Source organism: Equus przewalskii, chromosome 19, assembly GCF_037783145.1.
Source record: "Equus przewalskii isolate Varuska chromosome 19, EquPr2, whole genome shotgun sequence".
Lineage (NCBI taxonomy): Eukaryota > Metazoa > Chordata > Mammalia > Perissodactyla > Equidae > Equus > Equus przewalskii.
The window spans coordinates 45,337,097-45,359,834 of record NC_091849.1 but is presented as its reverse complement, the minus strand read 5'-3'; the positions used below and the strand labels follow the sequence as shown (position 1 = coordinate 45,359,834).

The 22,738-nt window shown below is 42.6% G+C and overlaps 1 protein-coding gene across 2 annotated transcripts in view; it reads left to right on the top strand.

The window, feature by feature from the left end:
• Positions 1-261: 261 nt before the first annotated feature.
• The window catches only part of RCAN2 (regulator of calcineurin 2), a 252,842-nt gene continuing 230,365 nt past the window's right edge, over positions 262-22,738 (top strand). Inside the window, exon 1 of one of the 2 annotated variants that reach the window (XM_070586157.1) lies at positions 262-396. The gene's annotated coding sequence lies outside the window, so the exon portion shown is untranslated. Of the gene's footprint in view, positions 397-1,527; positions 1,574-22,738 lie in introns of those variants that run through there. The other variant, XM_070586155.1, reaches the window with a different exon arrangement.

Genomic DNA, 22,738 nt, shown 5'->3' with positions numbered 1-22,738 from the left:
AGCAGGCCAGGCAGGGGCTGTCGGTTTCCTGGGGTCTGATTGGAGGTTGGCCCGATGAGTCGAAGCTGGGGGCGCGCCCATCTCCGCTGGCTCCTGCGAGAGACGCCGGCTCGGCCCCTCCCCGGAGCCGCTTTGTCCCGGGTGACGGCGGCGGAGGTGGCGGGGAGGAGCAGGCCGGAGGCAGAGACCCGCGGACAGCCGAGCCGGGGAGCGGGAGGCGGGGCGCCCGCGCACGGCCGCACCCCCAGGCCCGCGGGCACGGCGCCCGCCCCACGCGCGCTCGCACGGGCCGGCAGGTGCGCAGGCAGCGCCGCGGCCGCAGTCGCCGGCCCCGCGGAGCGCCCGAGCCGCCGCCTCTGCCTCTGCCTCTGCCGGCGCATCGCGGACGCCCAGCAGGTCGGTTATGTAACCGCGCCGGCCCGCTCGTCCCGGCACCCCGTCCTGGTCCTGCCAGGGCTGCGCGTGGCGCCCCGATCGTGCCGGGGGACCGCGGCAGGGGGCGGGCAAGCGCGGCCGCGTTAGGGAGTGGGCAGGGGGCTGCGGCGGGTGGGAGGTGGTCTCCTGATCCAGTGGTCAGCCCCCGAAGCCCCCGTGGGGACAGAGGTCTCCCTTGACCCCCTTCTAGAAGGCGCGGATCTCCAGGAGCCCCTTCCCCATTCCTAGTGACCCCAGGGTTCGCCTTCCCATTAGCAGCAGCAGGTGCGTAAGTGGAGGAGTGAGAAAGACGCCCGTGGTCCGCGGGACTGAGGTTTGGAGAGTGGGTTAGGGGAGGTGGACTGGACGCAGAGAGCAAAGGAGAAAACGGAGAGACTCCTTTCCTAGTGCTTAAAGGAAAGTGCTGGGGAGAGGGGAGGTGCTCTGAAGCGCGGCGGGCTGGGAATTGTCCTGCCTGGGATTAACAGGCTTGGGTCATCTAAAAATAACTTCAAGTTTGAAAAGTGAAATAGAAGGGAGCGCAGTGTGCCGAGTTCGTCCTGCCTGTGGGATGCTTCGCTCTAGAAGTCACCAGAGGGAACAGGCAAATCCCAGCCGCCTGATCCCTCGGCTGCCTCCTGGTCTCACTGGTTTCCAGGGTATCTCGGTTTGACTTTTAGTTAATGATTTATTCTCCAAGGCACTGCTGTCTTTTTCTTTCAAAATGAATTATGGCAGACTGCGTGCTTTGAATCTTTTGTATTTGCTACATCGGGATAGAAGTGTTCAGCGGACATCTAATGAGTCTGCTGCCAAAGCATTTTTTTTTTTTAATATCGTTTTAGTAAAAACAGAAGTTTCTGGGCTCCCTTTAACATACAGTCACACAACTGGAGATGAAAGGATGCTAGAGGATTCCAGCCCACACTTCTCCCTCCTTCAGCCAGAATTCCACTTAACCTATCATACAGAGGGGCTTCTGTAGGAAAAGTAGGACATTTTTACTAAGGCAGCTCAAGTTTCACACGTATTACATCAACTTCAAAACGCAGGACACATGTATCACAGGCACAGCGCAAGGCTTGCTTACTGGCCCCCTCCGTTCTAGGCGCACAGAGAAATTGGAAAAGCCCAGACGCTGGAAAGGATCAAGAAGCAGGTCAGCACTGACTGTGGAACAAGGCAGGGGAGTGACTATTTGGCTGCTTTCAGTCTACTCATTGATTTTCTTCAGCCTTGGAGCTATTATCTTAAGTACGATCAGTCACTGAGTGGAATTAGTCTAAAATGTGAGTTGCACTTTGCTTGCAAATCCACTGCAAATCGAATCAGCATTTATTGAGCGCCTACTAGCTGAGTCCAGTCTATAGAATTTTGTGATGGAGAAGTGTCCTCAATGAAACCTACAGGATTCCAAGAGCTTTCAGAATGCCTTGTGAGCGTAGGTCCTGCAGAACCCAGGTCAATCTGGGAGGGTGTGGCTCTCTCTCCAGTGATGAACATTGAACAGGCAGAAGTGGGAACTTGAGAGCTTTGTCATTGGTAAGCAGGCATCACACTCTTTTAAAAAACACTTGCATAATCCTTTGCAGCTAATTATATATTTTGCAGAAACTAGCTTTAATGAGACCAACTTTGGTAGTCCGTCAGGTCTCCTTTTCCCATCGCTCTTACTTTCTGTACCATTCATTCAGTTTAATCAGCAGTTATTTGTTAAGCATCTACTGTGTGTCGTGTGGTTCTTGTGCCAGAGGCAAAAAGAATGAGGCTGATGCCTTTCAGAAGTCAATCTAGCAGAAAAGAAGGATAAGAAAATAAGTGATAATGATCAGCGTGGTGAATGTTTAATGGAAAAAGGAAGAAGGCAGTGGGAGCCTGGGAAGAAAGGGTGGAGAGAAGCTGGAAGAGCTTTCAGAGAAGCTCACATTTGGACCGGATCCCACTAGGCGGTAGGACTTCTCTGCAGAAGGGGCTAGGCGTTCCTCATTGAAGGAAACGTCGTGTTCAAAGAGCATCTAGGTGTTCTGAAGTGGGAGGATGGCAGGAGAGTTTAGGAGGGGGGTTCAGTGAGCCTGGGTTGTGAATATGCCCTATTGAGGAGGAGAAACCATACAGCCTTTAAGGGAGAAGTGATTTGATCGAATGTGTATTTTGCAAAAGTGACTTCAGAGGTGGTGAGTGGGTGGAGTTGCAAAGAGGAAGGAGCTCAGATTTTAGACCACTGGAGTGGTCCAGGCAAAAACATAAATGAAATTAATTGCTCCTGAACCAGGTAGAATGAGGAAAGAAAAGAGAGAGCTACAGAGAGCCATTTCAGAGGGAGAACCAGTTGTACTGGGTCATGAAGTGGGTAGTGAGGTGGAAGAGGATTAGATGTCTAGGTAGGTGGTCAGCATTTTATCTGAGTTAGGAAGTAAATGAGGAAGAGTAGGTTTGAGAAAGATGGGGGATTTTAACTGAAAGCTTTTGCTCTAAGATCAGGAACAAAGCAAGGATGTCCACACTTGCCACCTTTATGCAATGTGGTACTAGAAGTCCTAGCCAGAGCAGTTAGGCAAGGGGGAAAAAAGCATCCGAATCAGAAAGGAAGAGTAAAACCATCTCTTTTTGCAGATTACATGATATTATATTAGAAAACCCTAAAGACTGTTAGAACTAATAAATGAATCCAGTAAAGATGCAGGATACGAAATCAATATACAAACATCAGTTGCATTTCTATACACTAATAATGAACTATCAGAAAGAGCAATTAAAGAAACACTCCTGTTTGTAATTGCATCATAAAGAATAAAATGTGTAGGAATAAATTTAACTTTGGAGGTGAAAGATGTGTGTACTGAAAACCATAAAACATTGATAAAAGAAATTGAAGAAGACATAAATGGAAAGATATTCTTTGTTCATGAATTGAAAGAATTAATATCATTAAAATGTCCATACTACCCAAAGCAATCTGCAGATTTAGTGCATTCTCTATCAAAATTCCAAAGGCGTTTTTCACAGAAATAGCAATTCTAAAATTTGTGTGGAACCACAAAAGACTTTGAATAGCCAAAGCAAGCTCGAGAAAGAACAACAAAGCCAGAATCATCACATTTCCTGATTTCAAACTGTATTACAAAGCTATAGTGATCAAAACAGGATGGCATTGGCATAAAAGCAGACACATAGATCAATGGAACAGACTAGAGAGCACAGAAATAAGCTCATGCATATATTATCAAATAATTTATGACGAGGGAGCCAAGAATATACAGTGGGGAAAGGATAGTCTCTTCAATAAATGGTGCAGGGAAACCTGGACAGCTGTATGCAAAAGAATGAAACTGGGCCACGATCATATACCATACACAAAAATCAACTCAGGATAGAGTAAAGACTTGAATCTCAGACCTGAAACCATAAAATTCCTAGAAGAAAACATAGGGGGTAAGCTTTTTGATATTGGTCTTGGCATTGGCAATGATTTTTTTTGGTTTGTCAACAAAAGGGAAAATAAACAAATGGGACTACGTCAAATTAAAAAGCTTCTGCACAGCAAAAGAGTCCATCAACAAAACAAAAAGACAACCCGTGGAAGGGGAGAAAATATTTGCGAATCATATACCTGATAAGGGGTTAATATTCAAAATGTATAAAGAGCTGATACAACTCAATAGGAAAAAAACAAATAACCCAATTAAAAAATGGGCAGAGAATTCAAAAGTTAAAATTAAAAAATGGGAATGTCTTCCAAAGAAGGCATAGAGCTGGCCGACAGGTACAGGAAAAGGTGTTCAGTGTCACTAATCAGTAGGAAAATGCAAATTCAGACCACAATGAGGTATCACCCCACACCTGTTAGAATGGCTATTATCAAAAAATCCCCAAGAGATAGCAGGTGTTGACAGGGATGTGGAGAAAAGGGAACCCTGGTACACTTTTGGTGGGAATGTAAATTGGTGCAGCCACTTGGAAAACAGTAGGGAGGTTCCTTGAAAAATTAAAAATAGAACTGCCATATGATATGGTAATCCCACTTCTGGGTATTTATCTGAAGGAAATGAAGCACTATCTCGAAAAGGTATCTGCACCCCCATGTTCATTGCAGCATTATTTACAGTAGCCAAGACATGGAAACAACCTAAGTGTCCGTCAATGGTTGAATGGATAAAGAAGATGTGGTATATATATATATACAATGGGATATTATTCAGCCAGGAAAAAGAAGGGAATCCTGGGGCTGGTCCCGTGGCCGAGTGGTTAAAGTTCTGTGCGTTCTGCTTCGGTGGGTTTGGATCCCAGGGCTGACCTACTCCACTCATCAGCCCTGCTGTGGAAGCCTCCCACATGCAAAGTAGGGAAGGATTGGCAGAGATGTTAGCTCAGGGCAAATCTTCCTCACCAAAAAAAAAGGGAATCCTGCCATTTGCGACAAAATGAATAGACCTTGAGGGCATTATGCTAAGTGAAATAAGTCAGAGAAAGATAAATACCGTATGATCTCACTTAGATGTGGAATCTAAAAATACTGAAACTCATAGATACAGAAAATAGATTGGCGATTGTCAGAGGTGGGAGATTGGGGTGGGCAAAATGAATGAAAGTGGTCAAAAGGTACAAATTTTCAGTTATAAATAAGCTCTGGGGGTGTAATGTAAGGCATGGTGACTATAGTTAATAATACCGTGTTGTATATTTGAAAGTTGCTAAGAGAGTAGATCTTAAAAGTTCTCATCACAAGAAAAAAATTTGTAACTGTGTGAGGTGATTGATGTTAACAAAACATACTGTGGTAATCATTTCACAGTATATACATATACCAAATCGTTATGTTGTACACCTGAAACGAATCCAATGTTATATGTTAGTTATATCTCTATAAAACAGCGGGGTGGGAAAGGAAGTAAATGCGAAAGAGTAGGTTTGAGAAAGATGGGGAATTTTCACTTAGAACGTCAAATGAAAATGCTCAGTAGGCACTGATAATTTCTGGTGCCAATGTCTACTCATCTTACCTTCATTACTGAGACTGTCTAGGGCTGCCTTTGGAGAAGAGGTAGAGAATTTCACAATAGGAAGTTGTTTCTCCCTTCTTCTCCCAAAGCAAAAGTATTAACTGTCAAAGATCTGAATTAGGAGTAGTAGTAATAGTAAAAATAATTTTAATGATAATAGTATCTAACATTTATTCAGTGCTTACTATGTGCGGAGCACAAAGAAGTTAGAGCTCTAAATGGATTATCGCATTTGATCCTCATGGTACCCTTAGGAGGGAGAAGCCATTGTCATTCTCATAACATTGACAAGAAACCCAAGGCCAAGCGAGGGAATCTTATCTAGGCCGCCCAGTTAGTAGGAGGTGTGCCCTGAGTTCAAGCTCAGTCAATCTGACCAGCACTCTGAATCGCCAGTGTGAATTAATGACCTTGAAATAATTCCTCGTTAGCCTGGAATGTGTTTTTTACCCTGTGTTTGAATATTTGTGGCTGATGCCATGAAGGAGGACAGGATTGAGTCAGGAGTCCTGGCTGTCCTCTGGGCTCTGTACCTGATTTGTTGTGTGACCTCTGCAAAGTCACATCCTTTCTTAGGCTTTCATTATTTCAAATCTGTATATTAATGGGAGGAGAAGAGGTTGACTAGATAATCTCTAAAGAGTCTTGGCATTCTGAAGTCCTGCTATCCTGTCTTAAATTTCGCTACTAGAGCCGTTGGTTTGGGTTAAAATCATGCCTGCTGGTCACTTTTAGAATAGGCATACGTCTAAGAGGATTAACTCCAATGGTGGCCTGTCCTTGACAGCTTGATGTGAACTAGTCGATAGGGCGGATGCTGAGGGGGGTGCCTGATGTTGGGGGAGCCCAATTCAGGGAGGGGAAACCTGGAAGAGCACTGAAGTGGAGGAATCTCCATAGTCACTGATCAGTTTATTTTAGACCTGTCACTTAAATCTATGAGACTTAGTTTCCTCATCTCTGAATAATTGGGGTAATTAATCCATGCGTTGTAAGGTTGTTGCATGGAGTGAAACAGATAATGTAAAGCAGGCACTCCACACGTCTGCCTCATTGAAGATGCTCAGTAAGTGGGGTCCTCAGCCCTCGCCCCCAGGGTAACAGATGTGCAGGAAAGGGAGGTAGAGTAATTCTGAAGAAAAACTTTTACTTTGTAGTTTTGCTAAGGCAACCCCTCAGTAAGTGTCATTTATCTATCTATCTTAGAAAGTAGTATATATTGGGAATATGAAAACACACAGCACCTTAAACACTTTTCAAAATGTGAATCTCAAGTATTCATTAATAAATTACCCTCAAATATAAAGAAGCTCCAATATTCCACAGCACAAGGTTTTAAACTTGTGTTTTGTCAGCTTATAAATAGGCCAAGATTGCTGTAAAGAAATAGTGTTGGCTAGGCTTGGTGATCCTGGATTGCATTATTATGCCATTGAATATACAAAAGATGGAATGACTCCCTACTCTGTGTGTGTCTGTGGGCACTCTGTGCTTCTGTCTTCCTAAAGAACTTTCTACCTATGCCTATAAAATGTGCACTGTCCTTGTGTCTTTCTTCTTGTGTTACCAACTGCAGGGTGTCGTATGTTGTAGGTTAAATCGATTAATTAAGTGGAAGATTTTTTTAAAAATGGAAGCAGCCTTAAACTCAACTGAAGCTGTTTTTAAGCTTCTTAAAAACAAAAAAGTGTGTGATTGTGAATGGTACTTTCTAGAAGTTAAAGAAAAGTTTCCAAAAATAGCTCAAACTTCCTGCAGTTCAGAATGCCCACAGAAAATATTTTCTACAGTCAGGATGAAAAGGGACTTATTTTCATATCTGATTTTCCTATGCTCAACTCACGTTGAAACAGGGCTGAAAGATGGGGTTCCTAAGCTTGGAATGTATGCATAAGAGGATGTTGTTAATGGTGGCCGTTGCACAGAAAAGTTGTATAATTTGAGAGCTATATCCTGGTTTTTATCACTGTTGCCTTAGCTGTTGGTGAGAATAAATGCTTTATTGTTTCATGTGGTTGAGATGTGTCTACTACAAAATATTATGGGTTCTTTGAGGGCACGGGCCAAGCCTTAATACTCATCTTACGGTGTTGGGAATAAAGAATAAAAAGCTTGGACTTGGCATGAAAAGGCCTGGATTCCCGGCCTGGCGCTGTCACTTCCCAGCTATGTAACCTTGAGCTTCCCGGTGACCTAACAGTCATAGGAGCTGGCATTTGTTGAATGCTGCCCCTGTTCCAGACGCTGTGCTCAGCACACTGCATACGTTATCTCATCTAATCCTTACAACAACTCCACCACATGGGTATTATCATCACTATTTACAGACGACCAAGCCCTGAGGATTGGGGGAATAAGCCACGCAGGGCCGGGTCTCTGAGTTGCCATTTTCTGCTCCGTACAATTAGGAAAACAACGCTTGATCTCCCCACCTTACAGAGTCATGAGGCTGAAATGCTATGAGTCTGTGAATGTGCACTGAAAGATGGAATGTGCTGCACAGATGTTAAGGATGATTGGCACAGCAGGGACCTCCCGAGAGATCAGTTATAGTTGGCCCTGATATAGCACCAGGTTTGTAAGGGGCAGGCCGTCCACTGTATATAAAATGCTTTTATAGAGTGCATTAAAAAAACTGTATTTCCTTGCCCTGCTTTTTTGGTAGTTAGTTTTATGAAGGCTGTTTCTTTCAAGGGTAACTTACTTGTCAGTACCAAGACTCAACCAGGCTGGGCCAGGAGGAAGCTGCATGGCAGGGAGCTGGATCCTGCTGGTGAAGGGAGTGGAAAGCGTGGTTTAAAGAGAAGAGGTAACTGCAAACGCCCAGAGGGGTGTTTCTGTATAAACAGAAAAGGCTGGAAGTCAAAGCCAAGGTCAATGAAGGCACAGGCTTGATGTGGAGAGCAAGAAGTTATCCCCAGGGTTTAGATCAAGTGTGAATGGCAGGTGGGACATGGAATCTGCTCAAGAAGGCTAGAAATATTTCCCAGTGTCTGCTGAGGTTTGTCCACTCATCAGGAAAACTGGGAACCCCCTGCCCTGATTTTTTTTTTTTAGGAAGATTAGCCCTGAGCTAACTACTGCCAATCCTCTTTTTGCTGAGGAAGACTGGCCCTGAGCTAACATCCGTGCCCATCTTCCTCTGCTTTATACATGGGACGCCTACCACAGCGTGGCTTTTGCCAAGCGGTGCCATGTCCGCACCCGGGATCCAAATCAGCAAACCCTGGGCCGCTGAGAAGCGGAACGTGCAAACTTAACCGCTGTGCCACTGGGCTGGCGCCTGATTTTTTTTAATGGTTTCTTTTTCTTGGACATATGTGCTTTCTATAAAATTTCTGGACAAAAAAGAATAGTATAAAAAGAGAGAATTAAAATCCCATGTGTGACCACAAGCAAATGATAATTACTATTAACATTTTGGTGCATTTCCATTCTTTCTTCTATGCATATTTTTGTAGAATTGGGATCATACTTTGTAGAGAGTTTTGCATCCTGTGCACTTCACCAAACGTTTAAATAACTTTTCATGTCAAGTCAACAATCTTTATGAACTTGTTTTCAGTAGCCGCACAGCATTCTCATATATGACTTTACCAAATTCATTTACCTTCTCCCCTATTGTTGGACATTTAAATGGCTCCCAATTATCAAAATCTTATACATAATACTTTGATGAACATCTCTGATCATAATTTTTTTCTATATTTGGATCATTTTCTTCGGATAGATGGGTAGAAGTGCAATTATTGGCTCAAATAGATGGACCTTCTGAAGGCTTTCTCTATATTTTGACGTTGCTTTTTGTTGTTTTTCCAGGAGGTTATACTACTTAACATTCCCGCAAGTGATGCATGAGAATGCAGGTCTCACCTCCACCCTGCTTGTAAGCACTCTTTTTGGTGAAGATAAGGGGTGGCTGGTATTAGTGCTTTCCAGAGAGAACCCCCACTCTAGAATGTTCCTGCTTAACACTTGCTTCAAGGAGGTTGGCCTTTCTTTGTGGGCACTGAGGATGAGTGGGTGGGGTCTGGTGGATTTAACATGCGTGAGTGTTTGTAGGCGAGTTGACTTGAGTGGGTTAGCTTGTCTCCTGGGGGTTCTCTTAGTATCGGCCGGGGCATATGGATGCTGTGTGGGGCCTGACCACTGACAGCTGTCATTGCAGCCCGTTGAGCTCCTAAAGCAGACCTAAACTAAAGGGAATGGAGCAACCTCTGCTTAAGCGAGAGCTGGTTCAGTTTGCCTTTCAAATCCTGAAAAAAATTAGCAGCAAGTCTGCATGCTTATTTGCATAAATTCTATTGTTGCTTTAGCTGATTTTGACTGATTCCCCTTCCACTGTTGGCAGGGTCCTTTCGTGCAAGCTGAGATAGACATGTCTTCTTTCACCTTCCACAAAATGAGATACAATGCAAAGTAAACCATTTTGAATAAATTACTAGGATAATCAGTTGGAATCTTCTTAAAAATCATTTAAATGATCATTATCCTAGAATTTTAATTTGATGACTAATCAAATTCGTCTTTCAAAAAAAGTATCTGCATTCACTATTAGGCTCCCATCAACTATGTTGATTATATTGATCAATCTATTGATGTAAAAGCCAGTTTGTATTATTTTTCCCCAAAAAATTGTCTGAAAGACAGGCTAATTTAATATAATTTATTTTTTATTTTGACTTGTGTAGGTATTAAAGATAAAAGCCCAGGAATGGGCTCTGGCCAGGATAAATCAAAGTCCAATTTATACTTTTCTTTTGAGGTTTAATAATTTATCCAGAAAGAAATTATTTATTTGATTACGGGTATCATCATATGAATTTTGAGATAGAGGATGGTAAATCCAGATAAATTAGTGGTAGTTTAAAATATAAAATTCGCTCAAGAGCGGTCTCAGCCTTGACAAGGGAAAGCAAAGTACTAATTCATGAATATGTTAATTTTTTCCTGCTGTGGGCATTAATGATATTTGTTTGATCTTTTATCATGTACAAAACAACTTTTTATAAAAAGGTTAAATTTTGGTCAGGGAAGATATTCAGCAACTGATGTATCATCAATGTGTTTATTTGGTATCCTTTATTTTCTTATTTTTCTGTCTCTTGGTGATTTCTGTTCCACACACAGCTGTTGTTTAGCATTAAACTTCAAAATTTGACAAGATGACATTTAGGTGAAGCTCTGAATTGAAATAGTTGCTCCGTGAGATTTTTCGGGCGAACCGTCTGACCTTGTGTCTAAGCGCCACAGCTCACAGGGACTCCGTGGGGATTCTTGTCTCACAACCTGGACCTTGGTTTGGTTTTGGCCTCCTGAGATGTCGTGGATGGGGAGAGGGGAGCTCCTTCTTATTCTGGTTTGCAACCACACTGGGAGGTCCAGTGTCCTTCTGGAAGGTCAAGAAAATTTTCACAGCCCCCACACGTGTGCAGACCGATTGGCAAGGTTGCCTCCAGGTGGAGGTGAGATAAATGGTCAACCTGAACAGCTCCCTTCGGCTCCCCTACATCCAAATTACTTTGGCTCAAGCTAACAACCACTTCCTTCAGGCTGTGTGAAAACAGCTCAGGCCGCTAAACTGGCAACTGAGGACATTAAGAAATTTAGGATGGGTCCAGATCGGCTCAGGTCACTAAACTGGCAACTGAGGACATTAAGAAATTTAGGATGGGTCTAGATAGGCTTAATTATGCACTAGTGAAATCGTTCCCAGCTTACATAGGACATGGGACAGGCCACAGTGGCCCTGTGTGAAACCCCAGATGGGTGGTTTTGCTATGTGGTGCTCTGCTCCTTCCTGCTTCTTTTTCTTGACCTGAACAGCCCCCAGGAGGCCACAAGGGCAAGTGCTGTAGGAAGTGACCCTGTATTATTCATGAAATGGCTTTCAGGGTCTCCAAATGTAGTGGCTCTTCATGACGCTTCTGGTTTGATTCTTTAAAACTGCATTTAGAATCTCACGTTTAAATATAACTATACTTATCACAAAGGCTTTTGTCTTGGGTGAGAAGGACCAAGCCTGCTCTGTGTTTCCAGTGTTTCTTCTCACCTTTAAGTTAACCTCTTCCTCTTAGCTCACCCATTACCATGTCCTCACAACCATACCTGCTATTGTCTTACAATTCAGGCCAAGGTGTGATACTATGAGAAGGTTATTTTATCTGAACAAGATTAGAAGTACCCAATGGGTATTCGTGAAAGCCAATCCTAGGTATTTTGATGACAGTATAAATTTCAAGGGCATTTATTGTAGGAAAGAAGATCCAAAGTATAATAAAGATTAGAGACATTTACCTAACTGGTGTTCGGGGGCTGGTTCCGTTATATCTGAGAGCCTGAGGTGTTGGATTTCCCAGCTGGTCACGACAGCACCCTTTCTGCCTCATCGACCACGAGCTCTCTTTGAATTATTCCATTTCCAGAGGAGTCCTTCTAGATCATCGCAGACTCCTCCCTCTGACTGTGTTCGGGGACTTTGCCTTTAGAATCTGTCCCCATTCTTCTTCTCAGACACCCTCATCTCAATGATTCTAGAGCTTTGAAAAGCTAAAATAGTACTTCTTCCTTCTAAAAGACTGGGAAAAAAACAGGTAAAGGTATAGATATTTTTCCTCTTGCCATAAAAAGGAGTGATGTTCAGATGGTAGGATATAAACACTTAGCTAAAGGATAATTTTTTAAATATTAAAGAAAAAAGAACCTAGTAGTTATTTGAGGTCATCTAGATTTAAGAACATCTAGTAGAAATGGTTCATTGTCTAGCTTGGTGAGAGATTGTCTCAGATCATAGTTGTCTTTGCCACATGTTTTTTATTCAGTTTTAATTATCTCTTTTCTAATCAGGCCAGTCCTTTTAGTGATTTTCCAAAGTATCAATAAAATTATGTCTTTTCTTGCTTTTGGGTTTCTACTCCTGCCATATTTGTATACAGCCTTTATAGCATGCTAATCATTGTTTAAACCAAGTAATTCCTATAGCTCTTTTCTTATCTAGGATTGGTAATGGTTTATTTTTAAGACAATATGCTAATACCATGATGAGGTCATTCTTCTTACATGGTAGAGTTTCTGTCAGTCTTGTTTATTGTCAATCATGTCAAGGAAAATGCTGCCAAATATACACATTTCTCTTCCTAATTGCAAATTGACTTTTTTATAGCTACTTATTAGAGAACCCCAGGAGACCAATAGTAATAATTGAGATATAGCTGCTAGAGACCAGATATTATTTCTTCAGCTTCCTATTCTAATAAATAATGAACCACCAAGTTGTTTATAAATAAATCAAAAGTCCTTACAATAAATAACAAACTAAGAAGCAGTTGCATACAATTTACAGATCTGAAATGTTATGGAAGTGCTAGACATAATAATAATTAGAATGAGAACTCTTTTACTAATAAGAACTAATTTAGAGGTCATTGCAACTGTATAAAATTATAATTGGACATTATCCCACCTCTGCTTCTTAAAATTCTAGTCTTCCTTCAAGTTCCATCTTTTCCAGATTTCCTCAATCCCTGAGTCCTCAAAAGAGCCATCACTCTCTCTCTTTTTTAAAAAATATATTTCCCTGTTTCTAGAGTCATTTCCCATGGCTAAACTTTTGTTTTTTTAAGGTATGCTTTTTTTTGGTGAAGAAGAATGGCCCTGAGTTAACATCTGTTGCCAATCTTCCTCTTTTTTTTTTTCTCCCCAAAACCCCAGTACATAGTTGTCTATCCGAGTTGTAGGCCATTCTAGTCTTCTATACGGGATGCCGCCACAGCATGGCTTGATGAGTGGTGTGTAGATACATGCCCAGGATCTGAACTGGTGAACCCTGGGCCACCAAAGTGGAGCACACAAACTTAACCACCCAGCCACCGGGCCAGCCCCTCTTTTTTTTTTTTTTGAACCTCTATTTATGGCACTTACATGGGCTAATCTCTCTATCTCATTCACTCATATGATCATTTGTTCTTTCATTCATTCATTTATTTACCCCTCCTATGCCCCAGGTGTTGTGCTAACCACTGGGCTATAAGCCAATAGGACATAGTCCCTGTCTTTAGTGAAATTAGAGTCCAGTAGACTTTCAGCTTCTGACTTGTGCCTGAGGGTGAAGATGGTGTCTACTCATTCGTCATTGTGACTCCTGCTACACAATGGTTTACGTATGGTGGGCGCTCAGTCAGTGGGAAAAGGAACTGATCATTATATCCATTTCTAAGTAACTCAGAAGCACGAGACAGAAGATTTCAACACCTTCAAATGTCTTCAAAGCCTTTGTTCTCCTCACCCAAGTGCTGACTATAAAAATAAGGAACTCCACAAGATAAGTTTTTCTGCTTCCACTTTGTGTGTCCAAAGGCCTCTTCTTCTCAGAATACGATCTGGTGCCACATCTCTGTTATATACCAAAGCGCAAATATGATTGGCAGCGGTGTGTGAACTTGCCGCAGGTAGACCTAGTAAAGGCTTCTTTCTCAAACTCAAATTATTTTAAGAGCTTCTGTTTTGGTAAGGCAATGCATTTTTCCCTCTTTTGTAGCACTTAGATGTAAAACAACTGAAAAGGAATAATTTTGGCTATTTATTGAGCACCTATTAAGCACCAGGCATTGGGCTCAGCCCCTTCCACGTGTTGTCACACGTAGTCCTCTCATAAGCCTGGTAGGTTCTATTTTTCTCCCTGTTTGATTTAGATGAGGAGACTGAGGCTCAGGGAAGTTGAGTAACTTGCCTAAGGTCTTACCTAAGACCCAAGCTAATAATTAGTGGCGCCAGGACTCACCAGTGGGCTCGTTGCTTCCACAGCTCACTGCTCTTTATCAGAGTGGGATGTGCAGAGGCGTTGGTGGGAGAGGAGCATAGGACTTTTATATGGCGACATTTAAATTTTGTAGGTTTTTTATTTCAATGATAATATTAGCATATTCTGGATCACCCAGATTTCCACCCTATAATGACTAATACTGCCATGTGGTTTTGGTGCCTGAATTTGTGTTTTTTATTTACCATCAAATTGGTACCAGTACTATTTTAGTTGTGGTGGGCTTAAGGAATGAACTGGTGGACTTACTATGTAATTTGCCTAAAGTGAAGGCCACGTGATGGTGTGGAACACTGGTCCAGGAATGTTCAATTTTGCTATTAATGAAGAAATTTTGGAGGAGGGTCTTACTATAAGGTACGTAGTAGGAGCATTCTGACCTCCAAAACACCTGAATTGGATTGGTTTTTAAATTTCATTTGTATTTTTTTAGAACATTTTGTTGGAGTTTGATGGTTTTAAAGGAGTTGAAACTGTAAGAACTTAGTTTTATGTTTTCACATGTTTAAGTATCATTACAGTAAAAACCGTTTAAGTCAAAATTGGGAGGGAGACCGTATAATTTTTTTTCTGCTAAAAAAAGTGCTCTGTACATTTTTCAAATCTGAGCAAACTGAATTCCTCTGCATATTAATGAAAACTTTCCTCCAAAAAATGTTCCTCTGTCCACCAGGGATCTGGCCTGCCTCAGTCTTCCTTTAGGGATAAGGCACTGACATTTCCTCACCCTGTACATGGTACCTGGGAAGGTTAAGGTCTGACCTTGGGTGAAACTCTCTATTGCTGTGGTTCTCCTCTGGCCGGTCCTGTCAATCAAGGTGCCTTTGGAGTCTTTGTCATTTTGTCCTGATTCTGATAACTGACAATGTGTATGCGTATCATCCATGATTTATAATCATTTTCTCATCATCGCCATAAAGATTTGTGGCTGAGGGCTAGGAAGTAGTACCAGCCCCACTTAAGCAGAGAAGATAATGATAATGGATTGGGATTTAAAAGGCTTCTGATTTGAAAGGTCTCTGAGTCCATCCAAAATGACTACATTACTCTTTGGGTAAAGAAAAGGAAAACCCTGTTAAATGCAGACACTCAGAGAGGAGGTAATATGTGACAGTGTATTTATCCTTAGCTCTTTAGCGTTGCTTCTGACAAATTCCTAGTAAGATTTTGGAGCATTGGAACAGAGGACAGTGAGTTCTAATGCAGAGAGGAAAGGATGATTTTGTAGTACGTGGGCATGCAGAGCAGCTATGTGCTGAGGTCTAGAAAGCCGGGAAGTAGAGGCTGGCATTAGAGCAGAGCCAACCTTGGGTAACCTTTAAAATAGAGGGCATTTTTTTTCTGGGTACATTTCACTGTTCTCCTCTTATTTAAAATTTTAATAAGGTTTCTCTATCTTAATAAAATGTTTAGAAAAGTGTCTAAAACATCAAAATGCTCAGGAAGTGTTTGTTGTTATTGTTATCGTAACCATCATCATTATTCGCTGACAACCCACAGGGTACAGAGTGGGGAATCAGAGGGGCTGGGCTGGCTGTGGTCTCCCCATGAAGACTGGGCCTTCCCTTAACCACTTTGATTTCAATTTCCTAGTTTACGTCATTAAGAGGTTGGGCAAAATGCTCACCAAAGTTCCTGCCAGCTCTTTCATCCTTTGTATATTCTAGTCTTTGCAATAGATTAGTATAATATCCTTAGAGCTTGTGTTTCATTAATGAGAGTGACCCCTGGTTATTATTATTATTTTTTAATGTTCATCTTAAAATGCAGGGTTATTCTTAGGCAAGGGTTCTGGAAATTTTTACTTTTGTCATCTCTAATAATAGATGTATTCAATAGTTTTTCAGGACATCATTAGAAGAGCTTGAACCAAAAGCTCATCAAACACTTCCATCTGTTTAGAGTTAGCCATTCTATGGGAGGAGCTTTGGCCATGCCTTTCTCCAAGGTTATTTTTAACTGTATTACCTTCTGCAAGGGTGCTTCCATCTGAAGGATGGCAAGATGGATGGACCTAAATCCCAGCCAAATCTTAACTGACCGTGGGGAGAAAAGGATAGCACTGATTTTATAGGAATCATTAGCTTTACCTTATTTTTATACTTTCTCATGGTTCTGAGTGTCTTATCTGGCAAATCTCTTTTCAGTAGATAGTCTTTGCATTAATAGGTAGCACTTATCTAGCTCTTATTATGTGCCAGGTGTTAAGACTTTTACCCATAACATGACATTTGATCATCACAGTATCTTCATCCACATTTGAGAGATGAGGAAACTGAGGCACAGAGAGGTTAAATAACTTGCCCAAGGTCATATAGTTGATAAATGACACAGCTAGGCTTCGAAGCCAGTAATGCTCCAGTGTCTGTGGCTCTAAGACTGTTTGATGCTAGCTTTTATATATATTACATAAAAATGTGATGGACTCAATTTTATCGTTTTTATGAATTGACCCTTAAAGAGCTCACCAGTAATTTTATCCTAAAAGGGACCAACAAGTGTTCAGACCTTTTTGCCCCAGATTTCCCAATTTTGACTTTTTATGTCTAGTAAATAAGCTATTAGGAACCCATAGGGTGCTTGTATCATGAAGTCCAGAGTTGGAGAGGGAGAAGGGGAGGATTCCATGAAACTAAAGATGCTACTGAGCACTTACTGTAGCCAAGGGCTTCTTTTGCCTTCTTCCTCTTTAATACGTTCACGCCTTGGGTGGCCCAAAGGCCTGCAGTAGTCACTCAGTCCACACACAAGTATTGAGTGCATAACCTGGGCAAAGTAAGGGCTTGAGCAAAAGGACCATCCACCTCTGGGAGTCCTACAATCTGTGAGGGCCGGTACCTTGTGTGGAGAGTCACTCTTGCGTCCACCATGCCTAAGCGCCTTGCGTATAAGAAGCCCTCGTGAAGTATCATTGGAATTTTTGGATTGATGAGATGACTGTTGATAGCATTCTCATTATGTTAGTACTGATATTCACTGCGTTGTTTTCTACCTAATCGTCAAAATAATGTTTCATAATCTTTATGGATGATTTGTTTTATTTCATGCATGCCAATGAACAAAAAAATTATTTTTTTTCTCATTATTTTGGCCTGATGAGATGAAAAGAATGATAGATTAAGATTCAGGGAATCTTCATTCTAGTCCTGAGTCTGGGATTCTAGCTGTGAGACCCTGGGCAAGTCATTTAGCCTCTCTGAGCCTCAGTTTTCTACTCTGTAAAATGGGAATTATAACAACTGCTCTGTGATCTCATAAGGTTGTGTGGAGGTCAGATGGTATGATAGCTTGGATGATGGTAGATGAAAGGGGTTACCATACTCAGCATCGCTCACCAGGGCTTTCCTGCAACCTGCTCTCCATTCTTTAACGGTGTCACTTCGCCCATCTTCATGTTTCCTTTTTGGTTTCAAATTTTAAAAAGGAGTTCATGAGAATACTTGTTAGATGATCACTGAAAAAATCAAAGAGAAAGAAGACGCATTTTGGTGATTCATGACAACCCCATTTGACTCTGAAAGCTATGATGGAAGAGATTTTGCTTGTTCATTTTGCTTTGTTCTGTTCATCAAGCACGTGGCAGACCCTCAATAACTGTTTGTTGAATGAGTAACATAACTCTTGATTTCAGTATTAGCTCATAGAATCAAGTAGCCGTTCTGCTCTGCACACCAGCAGAAACAACGGTCATCATCAGACGCTGGAGGATATAGCATTTCAGCCACTCTGTTTTCATGTAATTACAGAAACCAACCAGAGGGGAGGGAGAGAGGTGATTATAGCAAAATAATTTTGAAGTTGAAATAACTAAAGAATGTCTGAATTCTGTTTGCTCTGCCTGTTTGAAGAGAAATGAAGCCTTGAAAACCATCCTCAAGTGGATGGACACTGGAGAAGTCCGTGGGGCTGCAGCTCGTCTCCCGGCGACCTGCTCTCATCTCCTTTCAGAGAAAAGCACCCTCACCCAGCCCCAATGGACTTAGTAATTCACTGCCTGCCTGCAGTGAAAAATAAGCCGCTGATCTTTACTGTCAAGGAATTAGTCGGCCTGGGCAGACCATGACTTTTAAATCACAGTAGCAGGCTCAAATGAGTATTTTTTTAAAATGGCAAAGAGATGCTATGTGCCATCCTGTCCTTGCTTAGTCTTGACTTCTGTAGAAGTGGTGGAAGGTAACATGCGGCTCTTACTGGCTTTCTCCTCTCCTTAACTAATAGTCACACCGTCCTGAGCAGAATGGCCTCACCTCCCACCTGATTTCCAGGTGACCAGGTATGGACAGGTGGTTTTTGCCCTCTTCTGGGTTGTGCGCCAGGTGCTAGGAGGAAGTGTGGGCCCAAGCTGTGTTCGTTCCATGGTCAAGTGGGGCCTCTCCCTGTTGGAACATGGACTGCAGCAGAGAGAAAAGAGATATTTAGAGCTAAACTGCTTGGGAGTTAATGATGCCAGGTGCAAGGGGGAAAATGCTAAAATCAAGAGCAACACCGTATTCCCAGGCAGGTTTTGAGGTTACTCAACTCCTCATGACACCGAAGCTTGTCAGGGCTTTCTGAGGACTTTCTGAAAATTGCTTTAACATCAATTTCAATGAAGTAAAGGGTCTTTGGATATTTACCTGGAACAAAAGGAAACATTTCCAAAGCTTCTAGGAGATTCTTATGTGGAAAAACAGGAGAATCATTTTCACATATTTGTCAGAAATTGAACGTCACAGAACACTTCAACAAATCTTTGGAAATCCTCAGCAGTGCCTAAAAGAACTCCCTACTTTACCAAAAAAAAAAAAAAAGTGAGTATTAAAACAGTAAGACAGATATAATCACTTGGAGAAAAATAAGCCTCAATTTGCTCCTAAGGCTGCACTGGGGCTTCTTGACAGAAAAGTCTGCACCTCGGCTGCCTGTGTTCCTTCCCCAGCTACTCATTCCTTAATCCTGTTCGATTTGACTTTCACTCCTCCTTTTTGTAACTGCTCTTATGAAGGTCGTAGAACCCCAATCTTGGTGGAGTCCTTAAACCCAAGTGATTCCTTAATCTTCAGCTTCCACAGCTTTTACACAGCACGAATGCTACCGGTCATTCTTCCTTGCCTGAAACCCACTCCCTTTGCTTCTGTGAGGAGGTTTTTCTCTTGATTCTCCTCCTTATCCATCCCCACCCCTTTCTGCGTCTTCAAACCTACCATCACTTACTGTGTTAGTCAGCTCAGGGCGCCATAACAAGATGCCATAGACTCAGTGGCTTAGATAACAGACATTTATTTCTCATCGTTCTGGAGGCTGAGAAGGCCAAGATCAGGGTGCTGGCTGATTCGGTTCCTGGTGAGGACTCTCTTCCTGGCTTGTAGACAGCTATCTTCTCACTGTGTCCTCACATAACCTCTTCTTTGTGCGTGCACGGAGAGAGAAAGGGGGAGGAAGACGGCGGGGGGGGGGTGGGGGGAGAGAGAAAGAGAGGGACAGAGAGGGAGAGAGAGCTGAGAGAAAGGGAGAGGGAGAGAGAGAGAGGGAGAGAGAGGGAGAAAGAAAGAGAGGGAGAGAGAAAGAGTCAGGGAGAGAGGGAGAGAGAGGGAGAGAGATTTTCCTCTTCCCTTAAGGCCAATAATCCTCTTGGATTAGGGCTCCACCATTAAGACTTCCTGTAATGTTAATTACTCCCTAAAGGCCCCATTTCCAAATACAGTCAAGTTGGGCCTTAGGGCTTTAATGTATGAACTTGGCAGGGGCACGATTGAGTCCACAGCACTTTACTTCTTGCCGCACCTTGCCAATGGCTGTTTAGGTGGTCTTCCTGCCCTGTAACCCTCTCACTTTCAGCTGAGCTGCCTGGGAATCTTGTTTAGATTAACTTCCGGTGATATCGCTCTGCTGCTTCAGCAACATTCCTCACCCCTGGCCTCCAGCAATCAGCGAGAGGCAGATTTTACGTCTCTGAAAGGTGCGTGACTAGCTGGCCTCACCCTGCCTCTCTCCCATGTGTCCCACGGGACTCCAGTAGTTTTCTAAATATTCCCTGAGCCCTCCCTCATCCATGCATTTGCTCAAGATTTTCCCTCAGCCTGGAATGTTCTCCCCCAACCCCCGCCCCTTTGCCCTTTCTCTGAATGTCCCCTGCTTCCTCACCATCTCTTCTCCAATGCTGCCTGCTCCTGAATCATTTCCTGATTCCCCCTCCAGCTGGACCCCTTCCTCCTTGAACCCCCAGAGCGCTGCCTGTTCCCCTCTCCTGAAGCCCGCCTCGCTGCTCCCTCCACCGCAGGCCGGTGGTCCCTCCTCCACCGCCCGCTCGGGAGTGGGTCTATCTGTCCAACTCTGAGTCATCAAGAGGCATCGCGGGTAGTTTGCACACAGCAGACCCTCAACACATAATTTCCAAAGAGGGCCATGCAGGTTTATATGTCATACTTAAGGGTTACAGTATTATATCTGTTTCATAAATGCATCCTCATTCTTTTCATGAGGAGTTATGTAAAGAGTGCCCTTAAAGAATGAAATTACAGAAGAACATAGTTTAATCCCCATGGATATTTTAAATAAATTATTCAGACCTGAATGGTAACCACCAGTCTTTCATTATCCACTATAAAAATATTTCAGTGATTGATCTGACAATTATCCTGTTAAAAAAATCCCAAGTTAGTTTTAGAAAACAACGTGGGGTTTCATCTGTGAAAATACAGCTGATGCCATAAACTGGCTGAGCATATCCTGTTCTAGCACTGCCGTTGGTGTGTTTTTATATTCTGTTACTAGCCTTTAGTTCCTGGTGATGATGAGGAAGAGTTAATCCATTAGAATTCTGACATTTTATTGGTGATTTACAAATTGTAGCTTACTATTAAAAAGAATAAAGACAAGGAAAAAACAGCCCAGGCAGCCAGTTAAAATTCAGTTCACTAGACATTTATTGAGAGCCTGTTGTGTATTGGGTATTGAGTTAGGGGTCTGTGTGTGTGTTGTGTCTGTGTGTGTTTGTGTGTGTGTAATGTAATCCTTGCCACTGAGAAGATGTAGAGTATGGTCATCATTGATCATCACAGAGAATCAAACAGGGTACTATAAGACATTGATATAACAAAAGAAAGGAGAAGAAAGCATCAGTATGCTTTAGTTGTTGGCAAATTAACAGGAGAACAGATAAATGTATATGTACATTTAGACATGATTAATAGAAACAGACAAGCATGCATGCATGTAACTAATCAAACTCTCCTAAGACACGACTCCTAAGAGTTCAGGGCTGTGGAGCCATGGGAAATCACATGGTCATTTAAGCAAAAAAGTGTGATCATCTGGAAAACTGGAGATTTGAAGCTTAAGCGTGGCACTCTTAGGCGGCCCTGAGGCTAGTCCTACGAAGGCTTTCCTTCTCTCTGGGCTTCCAAAGCCACCTTCAGCAGCTCTGCTCTGGGTGCAAATCCCCGTATCTTATTACCTCAGAAGAGTGGAGTGCTCCTCTCCCCTCCTTCCCAGATAGATCGGCTTAACTCATTTGCGGCAATCCACTGGGTTCATTCCTCTTTCAGGGAGACCTAAGTGTCTTGGAGTAGGCTAGAGCCAAGGCCGGGTTTTGATTTCTTCATTCATTTGAGAAATTCTAGTGATTCTCTACTAGGTACCAGATCCTATGCTGAGCTCTAGAGATACCTTGTGAACAAGATAGACACGAGCCAGCGTTTGCAGAGTTAATTGGGAAGAAGACAATTAAGCAATTACAGTACAGCAGGATAAGACCTATGATGGAGAAATACAGAGAGACAGGAAATTTATCTGAGTTAAATGTTTCAGTGCCTGTTTGTTGCCTTCCTGAGCACTGGGGAGTGAGGTGGCAAGGGTCACAGAGAGATATGACAAGGATTAAAGTAACACAGGAGCTACAAAGGGACTATCACTGGACTTTTGTTAATCTTGGTTGGGTACCTAAAATATAGCTAGATGTCACAGAATGTTGTTGTTAAAGGAAGTCCCCATACATCCGTCTTTAGGATTTATTTGTGTGCTTTTATGTAAGGAGGCATCTGCCGCCTTTAAAATGTAGGTTTCTGTTCAGTTATTTGGAATTTGGAATGTATTTTCTCAGAGGAACATGATAAACTATGACCAGGTCCCCAGGCTAGCCCCAAAGGCTGTTTGATGCGTGATGTACTTGAAATAAAATACTGGATTTCTGGTTTGAGAGACCTTAGAAACTATTTATATTGCTGTGGGAAAATGTTCAGAATTCCAGGTTGGAATACAAGCAAGACAGCTCTTTCCTCTGTAGCCTTCATGGGGAGAACAAGATTTCCCACCCCTCTCCCTACTGAACCATGGGAAGAAAAATCCCACCAGGCCCTGGCCCCTGGGACCTGGGATGCGGGCTCTGGTGGACGTAGGGGCTAGCAGGTATAAGAGGTGTGGTTGTTGATTGTTGAGGAAGGTTCCCAGTACTATTCAAAGTGCCATACATGAATTATCTCATCAAACCCTTACAGCACACCCGTGAGATGCTATCATGGCTATTCCT